Source organism: Entelurus aequoreus, linkage group LG05 (genome assembly GCF_033978785.1).
Source record: "Entelurus aequoreus isolate RoL-2023_Sb linkage group LG05, RoL_Eaeq_v1.1, whole genome shotgun sequence".
Lineage (NCBI taxonomy): Eukaryota > Metazoa > Chordata > Actinopteri > Syngnathiformes > Syngnathidae > Entelurus > Entelurus aequoreus.
Window position 1 is genome coordinate 86,970,903 of NC_084735.1, and position 22,403 is coordinate 86,993,305.

At 38.0% G+C, this 22,403-nt stretch overlaps 1 pseudogene; it reads left to right on the plus strand.

Moving 5' to 3' along the window:
- Nucleotides 1-22,403, plus strand: part of LOC133651211 (cAMP-specific 3',5'-cyclic phosphodiesterase 4B-like) — an 81,174-nt pseudogene that overhangs the window by 44,220 nt on the left and 14,551 nt on the right.

The following is a 22,403-nucleotide window of genomic DNA, read 5'->3' on the forward strand; positions in this document are numbered from 1 at the left end:
AATAAACGTCATTAAAAAGGACGTTGTTTCAACGTTAAGTTTGAGTTGCTCATTTTGTGGAACTCATTTAGAACATGAACAGGCATATTCTTGCTCACAGACTCTTATCGCAGGTTCTTACCATCATCCCTTTTGTCCATGTTGCTGCACGTACAACGTTGGCAAAGGAGTTCAGTTTTGGTTGATTTTGGCGGCACCAGTGGACAAAAGCGGTAGTGTCGCTTCACAAGGTAAAAAAGTTGGTTTTGCATAATATTGTGACACAAAATGCCAGATGATATGTCTGCTAATGGGTTCTATATTGCGGTCCTTATACACACACCATAGTAATACTTGTGACTACGGTAGCCGTAACAGGCCGACAATCCATCAAAGTCGTACTAAAACGTTTTGACAGATTTTTCAGTGTAATGTTCTTTATTTTCAATGGAACATTTAAAGTTTTGGTGTTGTTTACTGGCGTCAAATTGCATTCTACGCGTATCTCTTATGTGGGACTACCATCTACTGGTCACACTTATCATTACACCATGTACAAATAAAATAGCTTCGAGGTCGGTAAGCACAACCAGAATTATTCCGTACATTAGACGCTCCGGGTTATAAGGCGCACTGTCGACTTTTGAGAAAATGAAAGGATTTTAAGTCCGCCTTATAGTCCGAAAAATATAGTACATCTTTTTTACGCCAACTTTATATTTGTGGTTTGCGGTCATCACATTGTTTTTGTCTTCATAAAGTACTTTTGAGTGTTGCGTGGCCGGTCGTGTCAGTGTGGAACTGACAACTATCACTAACTATTGCTACCACACAAATTTCCCATAGCTAACATTAGTATTATCTTTTTTTTGTTCATTCATTCAATGTTTATTTACAGTATGTAGCCCTAAATCATGAGTGTCTCAAAGGGCTGCACAAGCCACAACGACATCCTCGGTTCAGGTCCCACATCAGGGCAAGGAAAAACTCAACCCAGTGGGATGACAATGAGAAACCTTGGAGAGGACCGCAGATGTGGGTGACCCCCCCCCCCCTAGGGAGACCGGTGCAATGGACGTCGAGTGGGTCTAGCATAATATTGTGAAAGTCCAGTTCATAGTGGATCTAACACATACTTGCCAACCCTCCCGGTTTTACCGGGAGACTCCCGGAATTCAGCGCCTCTCCTGATAAACTCCCGGAAGAAATTTTCTCCCGATAAACTCCTGGAATTCAGCCGGAGCTGGAGGCCACGCCCCCCTCCAGCTCAATGCGGACCTGAGTGGGGACAGTCTGTTTTCACGTCCGCTTTCCCACGATATAAACAGCATGCCTGCCCAATCACGTTATAACTGTAGAATGATCGAGGGCGAGTTCTTGGTTTCTTATGTGGGTTTATTGTTAGGCAGTTTCATTAACGTCCTCCCAGCGCGGTAACAACACACAACAACACACGTCACCTTTTCTTTGTCTACCGTAAAGCAGTTCGTCTGCCGTAAACAGCAATGTTGTGACACTCTTAAACAGGACAATACTGCCATCTACTGGATAGCCTCCGGAACACTGAAATTCAAGTATTTATTTTATTTATATGTATAATAAAATAAATATATATATATATATATATATATATATATATATATATATATATATATATAGCTAGAATTCACTGAAAGTCAAGTATTTCATATATATATATATATATATATATATATATATATTAGAGATGCGCGGTCTGCGGACACACCCGCGGGTCGGGTGGATGAATGACGAAAAAAATAGATTTTAAATAGATTCGGGCGGGTGGCGGTTGAACCAATTGGGAAATATACATACATAGTAAAATGTATAAAGAGAATCCTTCCTATGCGTCCCAGCAACAATTGAGTGGCGCAAGTGAGCTCCTTCAGCGCAGCAGGGCGCATTTTAGAGGCCAGGCGCTCTCGCCTGAATCCTGGCACTGTAGATGCCATTTTATTCCTGCATAGTGCTAAAAACAAAAAAGTAAGTAGACATACGGTTGGATATGTTAAACGAATGAGTCTACGTTACCTAGGCTATACCAAATAAGCCCATGTCTAACCTATGTTGAGTTGGGTCAGCTGAATAATTGTGATGGTTGTTTGGGTGCACTACAATGCAAAGGAATTAAGGCAATTGTGTTGTTTATTGTGTTTTTTTTCTATTGGAGATATACTAGTGTGTGTTCATTATTTGGCCTCGCTTTCAAGTGAAGCGCATCTCCAATTGGCTACAATGTAAGACTATTTAGCCTGCTTTGTTTGTCTATTTTCATTATAATTCAATTATTATTATTTATTTAATTTATTTTTGTTTAAATAGGGATGACATACATATATTTTTTAATGCCTTGCATCGTCTATATTAGATACATAACGGGCCAGTGGCGGGTGGGTGTGGTTTTGATAAAATGTTGGTTTGGGTGGATGGCGGGTGGATGACAACCTTTGTGATGCGGTTGCGGATGAAATAATTGCCTATCCGCGCATCTCTAATATATATATATATATATATATATATATATATATATATATATATATATATATATATATATATATATATATATATATATATATATATATATATATACACTAGCGTTCAAAAGTTTGGGGTCACATGTAAATGTCCTTATTTTTGAAGGAAAAGCACTGTACTTTTCAATGAAGATAAATTTTAACTAGTCTTAACTTTACAGAAATACACTCTATACATTGCTAATGTGGTAAATGACTATTCTAGCTGGTTTTTGGTGCAATATCTACATAGGTGTATAGAGGCCCATTTCCAGCAACTATCACTCCAGTGTTCTAATGGTACAATGTGTTTGCTCATTGGCTCAGAAGGCTAATTGATGATTAGAAAACCCTTGTGCAATCATGTTCACACATCTAAAAACACTTTAGCTCGTTACAGAAGCTACAAAACTGACCTTCCTTTGAGCAGATTGAGTTTCTGGAGCATCACATTTGTGGGCTCAATTAAACGCTCAAAATGGCCAGAAAAAGAGAACTTTCATCTGAAACTCGACAGTCTATTCTTGTTCTTAGAAATGAAGGCTATTCCACAAAATTGTTTGGGTGACCCCAAACTTTTGAACGGTATGAAATACTTGAGTTGGTGAATTCTAGCTGTAAATATACTCCTCCCCTCTTAACCACGCCCCCAACCACATCCTTTTGTCCGGGTAGCCCTCCCTTTTTCTTTTTATGTCTACTCAGACAAAACTTTTCCTTTCTTTGGTTGGTTCGCAACTTCTGTCATGATAGCAGTAATTGCATGTAGGCGTTCTTCTTCTTCTTCTTCTTTTTGTTTTCTGGCGGTACGTAGGCGTTGGCACTGTCCTTTTAACGAATGGTTAAAAAGTTAAGAGTTCCTGTCAGCCTATTCAAAGTCGTTAAGTGCCAGTGCACACATGCCTTGACAGAGGTGGGGTTTTTTTGTGTGTTTTGATTGAAACTTGTATTAAAAGATTGCACAGTACAGTACATATTCCGTACAATTGACCACTAAATGGTAACACCCGAATAAGTTTTTCAACCTGTTTAAGTTGGGGGTCCACGTTAATCAATCCATGGTAGCAATATATACTATCAGCGTAATACAGTCATCATCATCAGAGTATATACATTGAATTATTTACAATCCGGGGGGGTGTTTCGTCCCCAAAATTGTGAAAATATTTGATGAATGTTGAAAAGTTCTCCCTTTTAGACATTTATACAAACATTTCATGACAATCCTTAGTGGGTTCAGAATGAGTTGTTGCGTCTGTCGGGTCGTTTATGCTTCTTTGTTTATATCCAACCAATAAGCGGACCTTGTCAGATTTTATATATGGAGCTTAAAAAGTTGTTTTCAGCGTTGGTGGTCCCCCTACCCTTTAATTGAATCTACACAGATCCCTGTGTTTATTTGACTTGTGTAAAAGTCCACACTGGCACTTGTAACTCAGCCCCCTGCAGACAGAGTGGCGGCGTTACATTCTAAACATTCGGGGTGATGGCGGCCATTTCCGACTTGTACACTATGGCTGGCGGAGGAGGGCTGCTGCAGGCGGACTGTGACCGTGACACCAGTTTCCTGTCTCTGTAGTTGCCCCCGCTCCATTTTCCTGGTTGGCAGACGACAATGGACGGGGCGCTGACTCGGTGGTTTAGTGGACTCCTTACAGGCGACCACGTCGCTGCTAGACAATGATCTCCAATCCCAAAGGGCCCCGGTCACACCAAGCGGTGTTGCGATGTGTTTTGGAGTGTGCAAAGTAGGGTTGTACGTAGAGATGTCCGATAATGGCCAATTTCCCATATTGTCCAACTCTTAATTACCGATTCCGATATCAACCGATACGGATATATACAGTCGTGGAATGAACACATTATTATGCCTCATTTTGTTGTGATGCCCCGCTGGATGCATTCAACAATGTAACCTTACCATGAATTGACAGTGTTTCCCATAAACCGCCAAGATACCTGTGGCGGTGGGGGCGTGGTCAACATGACATCATCGAGTAATTTGCATAATTTACTATAATGATATGATTTTCTCTAAAAAGGCTCAAAAAATGTATACTTACTAATTAATAATAACAGTTTTGTTTTAAACGTCCATCCATCCATTTTACAATATAATTACAACACTTTATGTACATATTTATATACAGATTTGAACAATAAGTTATTCGCTGAAATATATTTATTAATTGTGGTTCTTACAAAAAATATATCTTATAAAATATAAAAGCTCAAATGTCTCTTAAAGCTCTGCTCCTTTAATTAGTGCATACTAAATAATTTAACTTTAGCCTACTACTACAAGCATATTATTTACCAGCAACATAAAGTGAAACAGAGGCAGAGGTGTCCTGCCACAGTCAGTAACAAATAAACAGAAAACAGTAGTGGTCAAATACAAATAAGGCAACAAGAGAAGTATCCTACACTTCTCTTTTGTAAAGTAAATGTGAACAGCCTATATGGGCATCTACATCAACTATATGATTTGCCAGAGACGCTGGACAAGACAAAAAAATAAATTTAAAAAATAAAATAATTTTTTTTATTTGTGGCGGACGTAATTCTTTCGTGGCGGGCCGCCACAAATAAATGAATGTGTGGGAAACACTGATTGATTAACGTGGACCCCGACTTAAACAAGTTGAAAAACTTTTTGGGGTGTTACCATTTAGTGGTCAATTGTACGGAATATGTACTGTACTGTGTAATCTACTAATACAAGTTTCAATCAATCAATCAATCAAAAACAAGGTTTTCCAAAATAAGAGAACAACTTCAACACTGCGAAAAGTCAGTGTTCTAAAACAAGAAAAAAAAATACAAAAATGAGGGCTATTTTACTTGAACTAAGCAAAATTATCTGCCAATAGAACAAGAAAATTCGGCTCGTCAAGACTTTCCAAAACAAGTCAAATTAGCTAACCTCAATGAACCCCAAAATAGCTTCAAATAAGTACATTGTCACTAATAACAAGTGCACTTTTCTTGGTAGGAAAAAAAGAGACCTTTTTGCTCAATATGTTGAAAAATATTCTTAAATGAAGTAAATGCTAGTGCCATTATCTTGACATAATGATATGCGCTCGGCGTCATGATGGTGACTTTAAAAAAAGTAGTTTTCTACTTGTGAGTGTTGATGACACAGCTTTGCAACAGTTGATATTCTAGTTTCAAGCATGTTTTACTCAATATAGCTCATCAAATCTCAGCAACAAGCTCTAATATCTTACTGACATCATTTAGGACCAACACCCTTAAAACAAGTAAAACACTCTAAAATAGAATCTGCTTAGGGATTATCTTATTAGACAGAAAATAAGCAAGTATCACCCTTATTTGAGATATTTCATCTTACTTAGATTTCAGTTTTTGCAGTGAACTCCAGTTATGGAAAAAAGTGCCATATTTATTACTAGGGGTGGGGGAAAAAATCGATTCGAATTTGAATCGCGATTCTGACGTTGTGCGATTCAGAATCGATTCTCATTTTTAAAAAATCTATTTATTTTTTTTAAATTAATTTTTTATTTTAGTTTTTTTATTTTTTATTAATCAATCCAACAAAACAATACACAGCAATACCATAACAATGCAATCCCTCATTGACATTATCATTAGACATTTATAAAAAAGAACAATAGTGTGACAGTGGCTTACACTTGCATCACATCTCATAAGCTTGACAACACACTGTGTCTAATATTTGCACAAAGATAAAATAAGTCATATTTTTGGTTCATTTAATAGTTCAAACAAATGTACATTATTGCAAACAGTTGATAAAACATTGTCCTTTACAATTATAAAAGCTTTTTACTCTGCTTGCATGTGAGCAGACTGGGGTAGATCCTGCTGACATCTATGTATTCCATCAATAGAGTAGATCCTGCTGACATCTATGTATTGCATCAATAGAGTAGATCCTGCTGACATCTATGTATTCCATCAATAGAGTAGATCCTGCTGACATTTATGTATTGCATCAATAGAGTAGATCCTGCTGACATCTATGTATTGCATCAATAGAGTAGATCCTGCTGACATCTATGTATTCCATCAATAGAGTAGATCCTGCTGACATCTATGTATTCCATCAATAGAGTAGATCCTGCTGACATCTATGTATTGCATCAATAGAGTAGATCCTGCTGACATCTATGTATTCCATCAATAGAGTAGATCCTGCTGACATTTATGTATTGCATCAATAGAGTAGATCCTGCTGACATCTATGTATTCCATCAATAGAGTAGATCCTGCTGACATCTATGTATTCCATCAATAGAGTAGATCCTGCTGACATCTATGTATTCCATCAATAGAGTAGATCCTGCTGACATCTATGTATTCCATCAATAGAGTAGATCCTGCTGACATCTATGTATTCCATCAATAGAGTAGATCCTGCTGACATCTATGTATTCCATCAATAGAGTAGATCCTGCTGACATCTATGTATTGCATCAATAGAGTAGATCCTGCTGACATCTATGTATTCCATCAATAGAGTAGATCCTGCTGACATCTATGTATTCCATCAATAGAGTAGATCCTGCTGACATCTATGTATTCCATCAATAGAGTAGATCCTGCTGACATCTATGTATTCCATCAATAGAGTAGATCCTGCTGACATCTATGTATTCCATCAATAGAGTAGATCCTGCTGACATCTATGTATTCCATCAATAGAGTAGATCCTGCTGACATCTATGTATTCCATCAATAGAGTAGATCCTGCTGACATCTATGTATTCCATCAATAGAGTAGATCCTGCTGACATCTATGTATTCCATCAATAGACAATCCTTTTCAATCTTGGCAACAATCTTAGTTAACGATTATCAAATGTAATAGGAAAATGAATTCCTACTGACCAAACTGGCTTCATGGAAGGTCGACAATCTTCAGACAATACAAGGAAATTGTTGAAAGTTATTTACTATGCTAGAAGTCTCCCTCATCCCACAGCAGTATGTAGTGTTGATGCGGGGAAGGCATTCCACCGCATAAACTGCTCATTTATCTTTTGCACATGACGTACATTTGGATTTGTAGATAATTGTATACAATGTATTAAGATGCTTTATACAAGGCCCATGGCATCAGCCAAAACCAATAATCATATTAAAACAGGGATGTCCTGCATCTGGATTATTATTTCATTTGGTTATTGAACACTTAGCTGCAAAAATAAGAAGTGAAAATAATATTCATGGAATAAATATTGGCTCTCAGTATAATAAGCTATCCATGTATTGTGACTAGGGATGTCCGATAATATCGGATCGGCCGATAAATGCGTTAAAATGTAATATCGGAAATTATCGGTATCGGTTTTTTTATTATCTGTATCGTTTTTTGTTTTTTTTTGTTTTTTTATTAAATCAACATAAAAAACACAAGATACATTTACAATTAGTGCAACAACCCAAAAAAACCTCCCTCCCCCCATTTCTTTCTGTTATTAATATTCTGCTTCCTACATTATATATCAATATATATCAATACAGTCTGCAAGGGATACAGTCCGTAAGCATTATATATCAATATATATCAATACAGTCTGCAAGGGATACAGTCCGTAAGCACACATGATTGTGCGTGCTGCTGCTCCACTAATAGTACTAACCTTTAACACTTCATTTGACTCATTTTCATTCATTACTAGTTTCTATGTAACTGTTTTTATATTGTTTTACTTTCTTTTTTATTCAAGAAAATGTTTTTAATTTATTTATCTTATTTTATTTGATTCATTTTTTTAAAAAGTACCTTATCTTCATTAAAGAGTTGGACAATATCGGATATCGGCAAAAAGCCATTATCGGACATCCCTAATTATTATGGTATTGTTGTGTATTGTTTTAAAAAAAAAAAAAAATCGTTTTTGAATCGAATCGTGGGACACCCAAAGATTCCCAGCCCTATTTATTACTGAAGTCACAAAGTACAGTATTTTTTTTAACATGCCTCCAAACAGCAGCTTGGAATTTGGGACGTGCTCTCCCTGAGATCATTCTAATAGCCACTACAACTATGGCAAATACTATACTTTGACTTTCACAAAGTGCAATTATTTTATAAATTTTTTTTAAACATGCCTCAAAACAACAGCTACAAAAACAATGAAGGCACACAGCTTCAGCATACTCGGTGTATATTGGAGCGTCCCGGAAGAGTTAGTGCTGCAAGGGGTTCTGGTATTTGATCTGTTATGTTTATGTTGTGTTACGGTGCGGATGTTCTCCCGAAATGTGTTTGTCATTCTTGTTTGGTGTGGGTTCACATATTTGTAACAGTGTTAAAGTTGTTAACACGGCCACCCTCTGTGTGACCTGTATGATTGTTGATCAAGTATGCCTTGCATTCACTTATGTGTGTGTAAAAGCCGCATATATTATGTGACTGGGCCGGCACAGTCACACAAGGTGTGTGTGGGGGTGTTGGTGGTAGCGGGGGTGTATATTGCAGCCCGGAAGAGTTAGTGCTGCAAGGTGTTCTGGGTATTTGTAATTGTTTATAATAATAAACATATGTTTAGTGTACCCTAAGATTTATGGTTAAAATAAAGACAATAATGCCATTTTTTTATGGTCCCCTTTTTTAAAAAAAAGTATCGAAATACATTTTGGTACCGGTACCAAAATATTGGTATGGGGACAACACTACTATATATTATTCACTGTTAAAAGTGGCCCTCTCAGGGCGACCATAACTGTGATGTGGCCCTCAATATAAACGAGTGGCCACATGCGTGGACAGCACCTTTTAGCTCTTATTTCCAAAATGGTGTACACTACTGAATTGGGGTCTTATGGCCGCTTATGTGGACACTTATACTGCCATCTGGTGGTGTCAGAAGAGTATAACATACAATGGAATTTGGAGGGGGAAAAAAGTGTAAAAATAAGAATTAGCATGTCACTAAACATGAAGTACACGTTTGTGTACTTATGGACTAAGTACATCATATCAAAAGATGATTCTTAGTTTTTATTCTAATTGGGGTCCAATAAGCCCAAATAGCAAAGAGAAATAAAAAAAGCATGTAAACAAACAGCTCGGGCCTTAAGAGGTTTTAAGATCATTTGTATTTGCTTTTTCAATGTGTATTTGACCTCCGTTTTAAATGTCTGTCCTTTGCCTGTATTTCTTTGTGGCGTACAGCCCTTTGTTCTTGAACTGTGGTTGTTTTTAAATAAAGTTGGTATGGTATGAATCAAACGGGACTAAACTCTGTTTGAAACGTACCGGTTTACCCATTTTTTTTATTTTTAACGGGCATGACAGCGCATCGTCACGTCATGACATTGCTAGGTTTACGAGTGGAGGAGCATGTCCGGCAGCGCACAATCACCGAGTACTTCCAAGCAGACACAGTGTGTAGACAGAAAAGGGAGAACGGACGCATTTTGACCTAAGAACTAAAGATAAAGGTGAAGTTATAACACTGAAACGTCCTCAGGAAGAGGTGCTTTAAGACATGGCTAGCTAGCCAGCAGCTAACATCCACCCGCAGTCGGCAGTGTGTTAGCTACTTCTAAATCACTAATCCTTGCCTCCATGGCGACAAATAAAGTGAGTTTCTCAAAAGTATCATCCCTTCACTACACACCGTAGGACAGGGGTCAGCAACCTTTTTGAAAGCAAGAGCTACTTCTTGGGTAGTGATTAATGCGAAGGGCTACCAGTTTGATACACACTTAAATAAATTGCCAGAAATAGCCAATTTGCTCAATTTACCTTTAACTCTATGTTATTATTAATAATTAATGATATTTACACTTAATTGAACGGTTTAAAAGAGGAGAAAACACGAAAAAAATGACAATTAAATTTTGAAACATAGTTTATCTTCAATTTCGACTCTTTAAAATTCAAAATTCAACCGAAAAAAAGAAGAGAAAAACTAGCTCATTCGAATCTTTTTGAAAAAATTAAAAAAAGAATTTATGGAACTTCATTAGTAATTTTTCATGATTAAGATTAATTTCAGAATTTTGATGACATGTTTTAAATAGGTTAAAATCCAATCTGCACTTTGTTAGAATATATAACAAATTGGACCAAGCTATATTTCTAACAAAGACAAATCATTATTTCTTCTAGATTTTCCAGAACAAACATTTTAAAAGAAATTCAAAAGAGTTTGAAATAAGATTTAAATTTGATTCTACAGATTTTCTAGATTTGCCAGAATAATTTTTTTGAATTTTAATCATAATAAGTTTGAAGAAATATTTCACAAATATTCTTCGTCGAAAAAACAGAAGCTAAAATGAAGAATTAAATTAAAATGTATTTATTATTCTTTACAATAAAAAATTTTTTACTTGAACATTGATTTAAATTGTCAGGAAAGAAGAGGAAGGAATTTAAAAGGTAAAAAGGTATATGTGTTTAAAAATCCTAAAATCATTTTTAAGGTTGTATTTTTTCTCTACAATTGTCTTTCTGAAAGTTATAAGAAGCAAAGTCAAAAAATTATGAATTTATTTAAACAAGTGAAGACCAAGTCTTTAAAATATTTCCTTGGATTTTCAAATTCTATTTGAGTTTTGTCTCTCTTAGAATTAAAAATGTCGGGCAAAGCGAGACCAGCTTGCTAGTAAATAAATACAATTTAAAAAATAGAGGCAGCTCACTGGTAAGTGCTGCTATTTGAGCTATTTTTAGAACAGGCCAGCGGGCTACTCATCTGGTCCTTACGGGCTACCTGGTGCCCGCGGGCACCGCGTTGGTGACCCCTGCCGTAGGAGGATACAATAGCTCACCGGCAACAAACGCCATAGGTGGATCTACACCTGACATCCACTGTAATGATACAAAGTACAATAGCGTATCTAGTCGATATTACTACGATTACATGGATATTTTTTATTGTCACAAAACCTTTTTTCCTTTTTTAAAAGTTTATATTATGTTTATAAACTCAGTGTTTGATTTCTAAATGCGTAAACATGTGAAGTTTATTGGGTTAATGTGTCAACACTAAACTTATTTACATCTTTTTTTATTTATGTTAAGTAAGTAAATAACATTTGTTTATATAACACCTTTCACAGACCAAAAAAAGCCACAAAGGGCTTCAGAACACTGTTAAAATATCAGAAATGACATCAAATATAAAAGGCCAAAAGCCTATATAAAAGCACAATATAAAATACAATAATACATATAGAAATACAGAATGGACTTTATTAAGTAAAATAAAGAATGGACATTATACTTTATATGTTATGTTTATATTTTCAGTCAGTGTAAAGAACTAAAACTGACAAAGGAAAATAATTCAAAAGAAGGAACAGAAGTCCTCAACAAAACTTCTGGAGCTTCTAATCCTCCATGCTGTTAACTATCTGTCCAGCTGCACACGCTAGCAAGGAGTAGCGAGAGAAGAATAATGAATTTATTGACCGTGCCGATGTGTTTACTTTATTTAACCACTGCTCCGGGAAAAATGCAGAGGACACATTTCACCACATCTAGTGTGTGTGTGACAATCATTGCTACTTTCATCTTAATCTTAAATAAACGCAGTCTCCAAAGATTAAAACCTGCGGGGGCACTTTTCTGACGAAACATCCGCATTTCGATGTCCGGCCCCTGGGGTCCTGGGGCTCTCGAAACTGCGGCCCTCTTCTGTATGCAATTAAATAGCCCTGTCCTACGTTGAAAAATGGCTTTTATTGGTTTAAACGTACTGTTGATACAAAACCGGACTTATTTTCGAAACAAGAAGATATAATTAAGTCCAGTGTCTACTTTCACTCTCCAAGGGCACAGGCGTGTCCGGAGTGGGTCTGGGACCACACACCCTGTCGACCTCAGGACGGGGAACCGCCTCCCCGTCCCTCACTATCATTAGCACCGCTGGTGACGGCCTTGGACAAACATCGCCATCTGACGCCAGTTAGCGGAGTTTAGCGTTCTGCAAGTTGATAGGGAACTTTAATTCTCATGCCGTCGTTTGGTCTTTGGAATGACAAAACGATTCAAGCGGATGCAGTGTTTCCCATAAACTGCCAAGATACCTGTGGCGGTGGGGGCGTGGCTATGGGCGTGGTCACCATGACATCATCGAGTAATTTGCATAATTTACTACAATGATTTGATTTTCTCTAAACAGGCTCAAAAAATGTATACTTACTAATTAATAATAACAGTTTTGTTTTAAACGTCCATATTATTTACCAGCAACATAAAGTGAAACAGGTGTCCTGCCACAGTCGGTAACAAATAAACAGAAAACAGTAGTGGTGGTAGATAGACACAGAGCTTCATCAAACATCTGATCCACTGAACAAAGAGCTCCAAAAATCTTGAACTTTAGACTGCCATCAGTTTTACTCCCTACACTTAACCATGTGTTTCCTACTGCCTGCACACTTTGCACCCTTTGTTATATACACATGTTGTGTTTCTAATAGAAATACATTTAATAAAGTCAAATACAAATAAGGCAACAAGAGAAGTATCCTACACTTCTCTTTTGTAAAGTAAATGTGAACAGCCTATATGGGCATCTACATCAACTATATGATTTGCCTGAGAAGCTGGAGAGGACAATTTTTTTATTTTTTTATTTATTTATTTTTTTTTTATTTTAAATTATTATTTTTTTTGTTTGTTTTTTTTTGTTGTTTTTTTTAATTTATTTTTTTTTTTGTGGCGGACGTAATTCTTTCGTGGCAGGCCGCCACAAATAAATGAATGTGTGGGAAACCCTGGGTTGTATTGAAAGGGTCCTGAGCTGTGGTGATTGGGTGTGACTGAACGGCTGACCAGAACATCTAGTTGACCTTTCCCTCCCAAAAAATACCGGTCTGATGAAACTGGGCATAAATGGAATGCGTGTTAACTCCGTAAACAGACAACCAGAGTCTTACTGGCTCGATCTGTTGCTTTGGTCCAGACCACCGACACATGCTGCAAGACTGGTGTCAACTTTGAAAGAGGGATTGCTAAAGCCACGCGTGATACTGGGAATTTTTCAGCGTGGACTTTTGTTAATGGTTTTTGAGTTATGCACTCTGGTATGCCACACATTTGCAGCCCCGGGGCCGTGGTAGAAGAGGCACCTATCCGTAAATGCTCTCTGTGAATGACAGCCATTGGGGAAGTGGGTGGAGACGCATCTTTTGGGCCGCGGTGGTGGGCGGAGTCCCAGACCGCGTCGGTGTGTCACAATACTTTCTGCATAAGAGGAAAGGTTGGAGAGGAAGTGATCAGACTCCAGTTTTTCCCTCAATACTTGGAGCATTGTTTCTGGTCTGGCTTTGTCTTTTTGCCACTTGACAATGGGACTATGTCGCGGTGAAAAAGAGAGGACAAACTTTGGGATGCAAACTAGTTGGACTAAGGTAAGATCTGGTGCAGCTTTTCACTTGGAATAGATTAATTAGCAATAAATGAGGATGATTATTGAACTATCCATCCATCCATTTTCTAGCGCTTATTCCCTTAGTGTTTTCTAAATGAGGTCAAATACATCAAAGCAATTGGAATTTTGCTTTCCACTTCAACATCCAATAGTTCCTTTTGGACATGATGGTTTGTGCCACTTAAGGGAATTTGGAGAACCAACCGCAGTCTGTTACCGTTTTCAAAAGTAAATGATTCCGGGCTTTGGTTTATTAGTTGGAAGGAATGTCTTCTCCCCAGCATTCTGTCACGGAACCCTGCTGACTGTTGGCTAAACGATGCAAGCTGACATGTGACTGAGTGCTTTCCTGGAGAACACCTAAACTCCAACCATCCCACTGCTTTGAAGAAACACTCACTTTTACATGGAATAAAGCCGCCCAACTCCAGGCTCCAGTTTTTTCCTTCTGAGCGCCCTTTGATTTGGATGGAATCCTCTGGAAGTCTGCTTAGAAAGTGCAGCCAAGGCTTTCAAAGGTTTTTTTGCCAAATTCCCCCAGGATAGTCGATGTTTGCCGCTTGCTTGGCGGCAATTAGACGGCTGTTGGGAATGTACAAAAAATTCACCTTATTGGAATGGATACAACATAACATCGTGAGGATTAAGAATATCTATATACAGTATATATATATATATATATATATATTCATATACACATACACATATACACATACACATATATATGTGTGTTTGTATGTATATATATATGTATACACATATATATGTGTATGTATGCATGTATGTATGTGTATATATACATATACACATATATACATATATATGTGTGTTTGTATGTATGTATGTATGTATATATATATACAGTACATACACATTTATATGTGTATGTGCATGTATGTATGTGTATATGTATGTGTATGTATACATATATATGTGTATGTATGTGTATATATACATGTGTGTGTTTGTATGTATGCATGTATGTATGTATATATGTATGTATATATTAGGGCTGCAACAACTAATCGATTAAAATCGATTATAAAATAGTTGCCGATTAATTTAGTCATCGATTCGTTGGATCTATGCTATGCGCATGCGCAGAGGCTTTTTAAAAAATAAAAAAAATATTTATTTTTTTTAATTTTAATTATTATTTTTTTGTATCTTTATTTATAAACTGCAACATTTACAAACAGCTGAGAAACAATAATCAAAATAAGTATGGTGCCAGTATGATGTTTTTTTTCAATAAAATACTGGAAAGGATAGAAATGTAGTTTGTCTCTTTTATCCGATTATTAATCGATTAATCGAAGTAGTAATCGACAGATTAATCGATTATCAAATTAATCGTTAGTTGCAGCCCTAGTATATATACATACACATCAACATGTGTTTGTATATACGCATACACATTTATATGTGTATGTATGCATGTATGTATGTGTATATATACATATATATGTGTGTTTATATGTATGAATATATGTATCTATATATACATATACATCATCAACATGTGTATGTATATATGCATACACATTTATATGTGTATGTATATGTATGTGTATATGTACATATAGGAGCGGCATGGCGTAGTGGGTAGAGCGCCCGTGTCAGAAACCTGAGGGTTGCAGGTTCGCTCCCCGCCTCTTACCATGCCGTTGTGTCCTTGGGCAGGACACTTCACCCTTGCCCCCGGTGCCACTCACACCGGTGAATGAATGTTGAATGAATGGTAGGTGGTGGTCGGAGGGGCCGTAGGCGCAAATTGGCAGCCACGCTACCGTCAGTCTACCCCAGGGCAGCTGTGGCTACCAAAGTAGCTTACCACCACCAGGTGTGAATGAATGATGGGTTTTTAACATGTAAAGCGACTTTGGGTACTTAGAAAATCGCTATATAAATCCCAGGTATTATATACAGTATATGTGTATGTATGTATGTACAGTGCAGGCCAAAAGTTTGGACACAACTTCTCATTTCAATGTGTTTTCTTTATTTTCATGACTATTTACATTGTAGATTGTCACATCATAACTATGACACCTGTAAAGTAAAAACCATTTCAGGTGACTACCTCTTGAAGCTCATGGAGAGAATGCCAAGCGTCTGCAAAGCCGTAATCGGAGCAAAGTGTGGCTATTTTGAAGAAACTAGAATATAAAACGTGTTTTCAGTTGTTTCACTCCTTTTTTTGTTAAGTACATAACTCCACATGTTCATAGTTTGGATGCCTTCAGTGACTATCTACAATGTCATGAAAATAAGGAGAACTCATTGAATGAGAAGGTGTGTTCAAATGTTTGGCCTGTATATATGTGTGTGTGTGTGTGTGTGTGTGTGTGTGTGTGTGTGTGTGTGTGTGTGTGTGTGTGTGTGTGTGTGTGTGTGTGTGTGTGTGTGTGTGTGTGTGTGTGTGTGTGTGTGTGTGTGTGTGTGTGTATATACGTACATACACGGTTGTATCCATGTATATATGCATACCCATATCTATGTATGTACAGTATATATACATATACAGTGTTTCCCATAAACTGCCAAGATACCTGTGGCGGTGGGGGCGTGGCTATGGGCGTGGTCACCATGACATCATCGACTAATTTGCATAATTTACTTCAATGATATGATTTTCTCTAAAAAGGCTCAAAAAATGTATACTTACTAATTAATAATAACAGTTTTGTTTTAAACGTCCATCCATCCATCCATTTTACAATATAATTACAACACTTTATGTACATATTTATATACAGATTTGAACAATAAGTTATTCACTGAAATATATTTATTAGTTGTGGTTCTTACAAAAAATATATCTTATAAAATATAAAAGCTAAAATGTCTCTTAAAGCTCTGCCCCTTTAATTAGTGCATACTAAATAATTTCACTTTAGCCTACTACTACAACCATATTATTTACCAGCAACATAAAGTGAAACAGAGGCAGAGGTGTCCTGCCACAGTCAGTAACAAATCAACAGAAAACAGTAGTGGTCAAATACAAATAAGGCAACAAGAGAAGTATCCTACACTTCTCTTTTGTAAAGTAAATCTAAACAGCCTATATGGGCATCTACATCTACTATATGATTTGCCTGAGAAGCTGGACAGGACAAAAAATTTTTTATTATTATTATTATTATTTATTTATTTATTTATTTTATTTGTGGCGGACGTAATTCTTTCGTGGCGGGCCGCCACAAATAAATGAATGTGTGGGAAACACTGATATATATGTGTGTGTTTGTATGCATGTATGTATGTATATATGTATGTACAGTATATATCCATCTATATGTGTTTGTATGTATGTATATGTATACATACTCCAAACTCACCTTTTCTGCAGCGATCTTCTTGGCTGAGTATTTAGCAGGGTGGGAGGCGGAGAAAGAGAGTGAGATCCAGCAGTCAGGATCCCCTCGGGGGACTCTGTAGCAAGCGTGACCCCCTCCTCTCCTCTCCCTCGTCACATCGCTCTCTGTCTCGGAGCCTGCCCTCCCTCTGCCTCGTACAGTCCGGGTGCAGGGAAGGCCCGGGGTTCCCCCTCCATGTCGCCGGGTCACACCTGGAAAGGTGGCTGCAGGCAAGAGTGGTTTAGGAAGAAGGACAGGAAATGTTGAATCCATTGCATCGTGGGGGGCGGAGGGGGAGATTCTGTCACTCGTGTGGAAAACACCTGACAGTGGGAGGACGCCAATCTAACAGAAGATGTGGAGCTCCACTGCGGGCTCTCCACCCGATGACGGGTTTTTACCGAACATGGACCGCACTGGAAGTGGGAGCGATTCGGTTGTGCACGGAGGTTTCAGGCTGTAGATCTAACAACTCAAGCCCGGGGGGGGGGGGGTCCACTCAGAGAGGAGCATACAGGATTCTGCTGGGGGTGGAGGTACACAACCATGCCTGAGGCCAAAGACCTGTTCTGTGTCCTGGGGATACATCACGGTGTGTCTCGGAACACTCGTGTGTGTGTGTGTGTGTGTGTGTGTGTGTGTGTGTGTGTGTGTGTGTGTGTGTGTGTGTGTGTGTGTGTGTGTGTGTGTGTGTGTGTGTGTGTGTGTGTGTGTGTGTGTGTTTGTGTTCTTGTTAGAGATGGCCGATAAATGCGTTAAAATGTAATATCGGAAATTATCGGTATCGGTTTTTTTATTATCAGTATCTGGGTTTTTTTTGGTTTTTTTTTTTTTTTTTAAATTAAATCCCCATAAAAAACACAAGATACACTTACAATTAGTGCACCAACCCAAAAAACCTCCCTCCCCCATTTACACTCATTCACACAAAAGGGTTGTTTCTTTCTGTTATTAATATTCTGCTTCCTACATTATATATCAATATATATCAATACAGTCTGCAAGGGATACAGTCCGTAAGCACACATGATTGTGCGTGCTGCTGGTCCACTAATAATACTAACCTTTAACACTTCATTTTACAAATTTTCATTAATTACTAGTTTCTATGTAACTGTTTTTATATTGTTTTACTTTCTTTTTTTATTCAAGAAAATGTTTTTAATTGATTTATCTTATTTTATTTGATGAATTTTTAAAAAAAGTACCTTATCTTCACCATACCTGGTTGTCCAAATTAGGCATAATAATGTGTTAATTCCACGACTGCATATATCGGTTGATATCGGTATCGGTTGATATCGGTATCGGTAATTAAAGAGTTGGACAATATCGGCATATCGGATATCGGCAAAAAGCCATTATCGGACATCCCTAGTTCTTGTATTTCTACCCTTCTTGAGACATCGACGAGGAAAATTAATGAATGGTAAATACTTGTATAGCGCTTTTCTACCTTTAAGGTACTCAAAGCACTTTGACACTATTTCCACATTCACACATTCAAACACACATTCAAACACACATTCACACACACATTCACACACACATTCACACACTGATGGCGGGGAGCTGCCATGCAAGGGCCTAACCGCGACCCATCAGGAGCAAGGGTGAAGTGTCTCGCTCAAGGACACAACGGGGCGTAACGAAGTTGGTAGAAGGTGGGGATCGAACCAGGAACCCTCAGGTTGCTGGCACGGCCACTCTCCCAACGGCGCCACGCCGTCCCTGTATCTTCCATATGAGGAGGTGTGAACAAGTGATGACATAAATCATGGTCCCAATACGGAAAACCATTGCATCTAATAGAGAATGTCTCATTTACACCCCCTGGTGGTGAAATCTAACACAATTAGGGTGGTCCCAAAAAGGACGGGATTTTTCAAATTGACTGTGTGTCGGTCAACATATGAAATAACAAGTGTGTGTAAACATTTTTTGAAGTGCTCCCCCTCTGGTCAACATATGAAATAACAAGTGTGGGTAAAGCATTTGAAGTGCTCCCCCTCTGGTCAACATATGAAATAACAAGTGTGTGTAAAACATTTGTAATGCTCCCCTCCGGCCAACATATGAAATAACAAGTGTGCGTAAAACATTTGAAGTGCTCCCCCTCTGGTCAACATATGAAATAACAAGTGTGTGTAAAACATTTGAAGTGGTCCCCCTCTGGTCAACATATGAAATAACAAGTGTGTGTAAAACATTTGAAGTGCTCCCCCTCTGGTCAACATATGAAATAACAAGTGTGGGTAAAACATTTGAAGTGCTCCCTCTCTGGTCAACATATGAAATAACAAGTGTGTGTAAAACATTTGAAGTGCTCCCCCTCTGGTCAACATATGAAATAACAAGTGTGGGTAAAACATTTGAAGTGCTCCCCCTCTGGTCAACATATGAAATAACAAGTGTGTGTAAAACATTCTGAAGTGGTCCCCCTCTGGTCAACATATGAAATAACAAGTGTGGGTAAAACATTTGAAGTGCTCCCCCTCTGGACAACATATGTAATAATAAGTGTGTGTAAGACATTCAAATGTGTCCCCTTTGGCCAAAATGTATTTTAAAAAAATATGTACATAGAGACATACTGTAATAATAACTTGAAGTAAATCATGACGATTAAAAACCAATTACATTTTTTTATTTTTTTTTATTAAGTAAAAGCTTACCTTTTTTGTATTTGCATAGTTTGTATATATAATTATTGTTGTGAATACAAATCTTGATATACTGTATGTTCTTTGTCAACTCCTTGTGTGTTTTGTCCTGCAGTTCAAGAGGATGCTGAACCGGGAGTTAAGCCAACTGTCTGAGATGAGTCGCTCAGGCAATGAAGTGTCCGAGTACATCTCCAACACCTTCCTAGGTGAGGCCCTGCAAATACACACTTATTTCCGTTTCCATAGCAACGCACTGCAGGCTCCTGGCAACAAATGTGTTTCCTAAGCATGGCAGACTTGGTAACAGACAACAAGGACAACGCTATCTTTTTGAAGCTGAATATACGGAGGATGAAGTGATGCTTTTAGAAGCGAGCACGAAGGAAGAGCGAGATGTTGGAGCAGACGGAGGCCGAGAGAGTGCGGTGAAAGTGACTCCAAGCTGAAAAATGTGAAACTTGAAGCCAAGCTATTTCACCATAAACGGAGTGCTTACCCAAATAAACCGGAAAAAACATCCCTGGCCAGCTGGACCAAACAGACAACTGTGCATCGAGTGAGTCACACTTTATATTGACGTCCCGCGTGTTATTACAACTACAGTACATACGCTGTCTGGCTAGCTGTGTACAAACAAAACATGAAATAATACTTTACAGATACTGTACTGTTCATGTTTTTCACTCGGTACAGAGTGGTGTCTCATCACATGGTGTTGTGCATTACAAACTCAAACGTCTTCCATGTTGTCGTAGAAGCTAGCTTATCTCTTTCCGTAGTTAGCTTTTACGGCTAACACCGTAGCATGTCGACGTGTTACTACGCTAGAAAAATAGTTCCTCAGTGTTCACTCTTACAATAACAATGTTGCTACAGTTTGGTTGTTATACAGGTTACACAACGTAAATGAAGTATTGTTGATTTTTCAAGTGATTTAGAGGTAGAATTGATTGCTAACATTAGCTGCATTGCTAGCCTTTTTTGATTGATTGAAACTTTTATTAGTAGATTGCACAGTACAGTGCATATTCCGTACAATTGAACACTAAATGGTAACACCCGAATACGTTTTTCAACGTGCTTAAGTCGGGGTCCACATAAATCAATTCATGGTAGCCACCAAGAACGAGCCGATTTTTACATGTTAGAATGCAAAAAAAACCAAAAAAACTTTTGTCTTCTTGTCTCTCATAATGATTGTGAACGATAGACAACATTCCCATAAAAAAGTGCAGTTCCCCTTCAAGTGTGGGTGGGTGGCGCTGGGTTCAGATAGCATTTAGCGATGCTAGCCTTGCCTCCCTTGGCTAAAAACACAAGGAAACACAAGAGGAATTTTTGATTGATTGAAACTTTTATTAGTAGATTGCACAGTACAGTACATATTCCGGACAATTGACCACTAAATGGTAACACCCCAATAAGTTTTTCAACTTGTTTAAGTCGGGGTCCACGTTAATCAATTCATGGTAGCCACCAAGAACGAGCCGATTTTTACATGTTAGAGTGCAAAAAAAACTTTTGTCTTCTTGTCTCTCATAATGATTGTGAACGATAGACAACATTCCCAAAAAAAAGTGCAGTTCCCCTTTAAGTGTGGGTGGGTGGCGCTGGGTTCAGATAGCATTTAGCGATGCTAGCCTTGCCTCCCTTGGCTAAAAACACAAGGAAACACAAGAGGAGTTTTTGATTGATTGAAACTTTTATTAGTAGATTGCACAGTACAGTACATATTCCGTACAATTGACCACTAAATGGTAACACCCGAATACGTTTTTCAACTTGCTTAAGTCGGGGTCCACGTTAATCAATTCATGGTAGCCACCAAGAACGAGCCGATTTTTACATGTTAGAATGCAAAAAAAAATAAAAAATTTGTCTTCTTGTCTCTCATAATGATTGTGAACGATAGACAACATTCCCAAAAAAAAGTGCAGTTCCCCTTCAAGTGTGGGTGGGTGGCGCTGGGTTCAGATAGCATTTAGCGATGCTAGCCTTGCCTCCCTTGGCTAAAAACACAAGGAAACACAAGAGGAGTTTTTGATTGATTGAAACTTTTATTAGTAGATTGCACAGTACAGTACATATTCCGTACAATTGACCACTAAATGGTAACACCCGAATACGTTTTTCAACTTGTTTAAGTCGGGGTCCACGTTAATCAATTCATGGTAAAGCAAGGGGGTTTCTGGCGAGCAACAGACGGGATGAAAACAAAGTCAGCAGCACAAAAAGGATGTTTGTTTATTGTAAAAACAGATTTGTTGTCGTCTGTGGAGTCCATCAGGAATATTTCCTGCCGTGCGCTTCACTGCTGGCTTTTATTCCTTCCTGTCTCTGCGGGTCCATGTGGTGGACAGTGTCAGCTGCATGCGGCATGACACGATCTTAGTCTCACACGCATGCACTCGTAACTCCTCCAAACTACTCTTTCTTAACCATAGGGCCTTTGTTGTTCCACCATACAATATC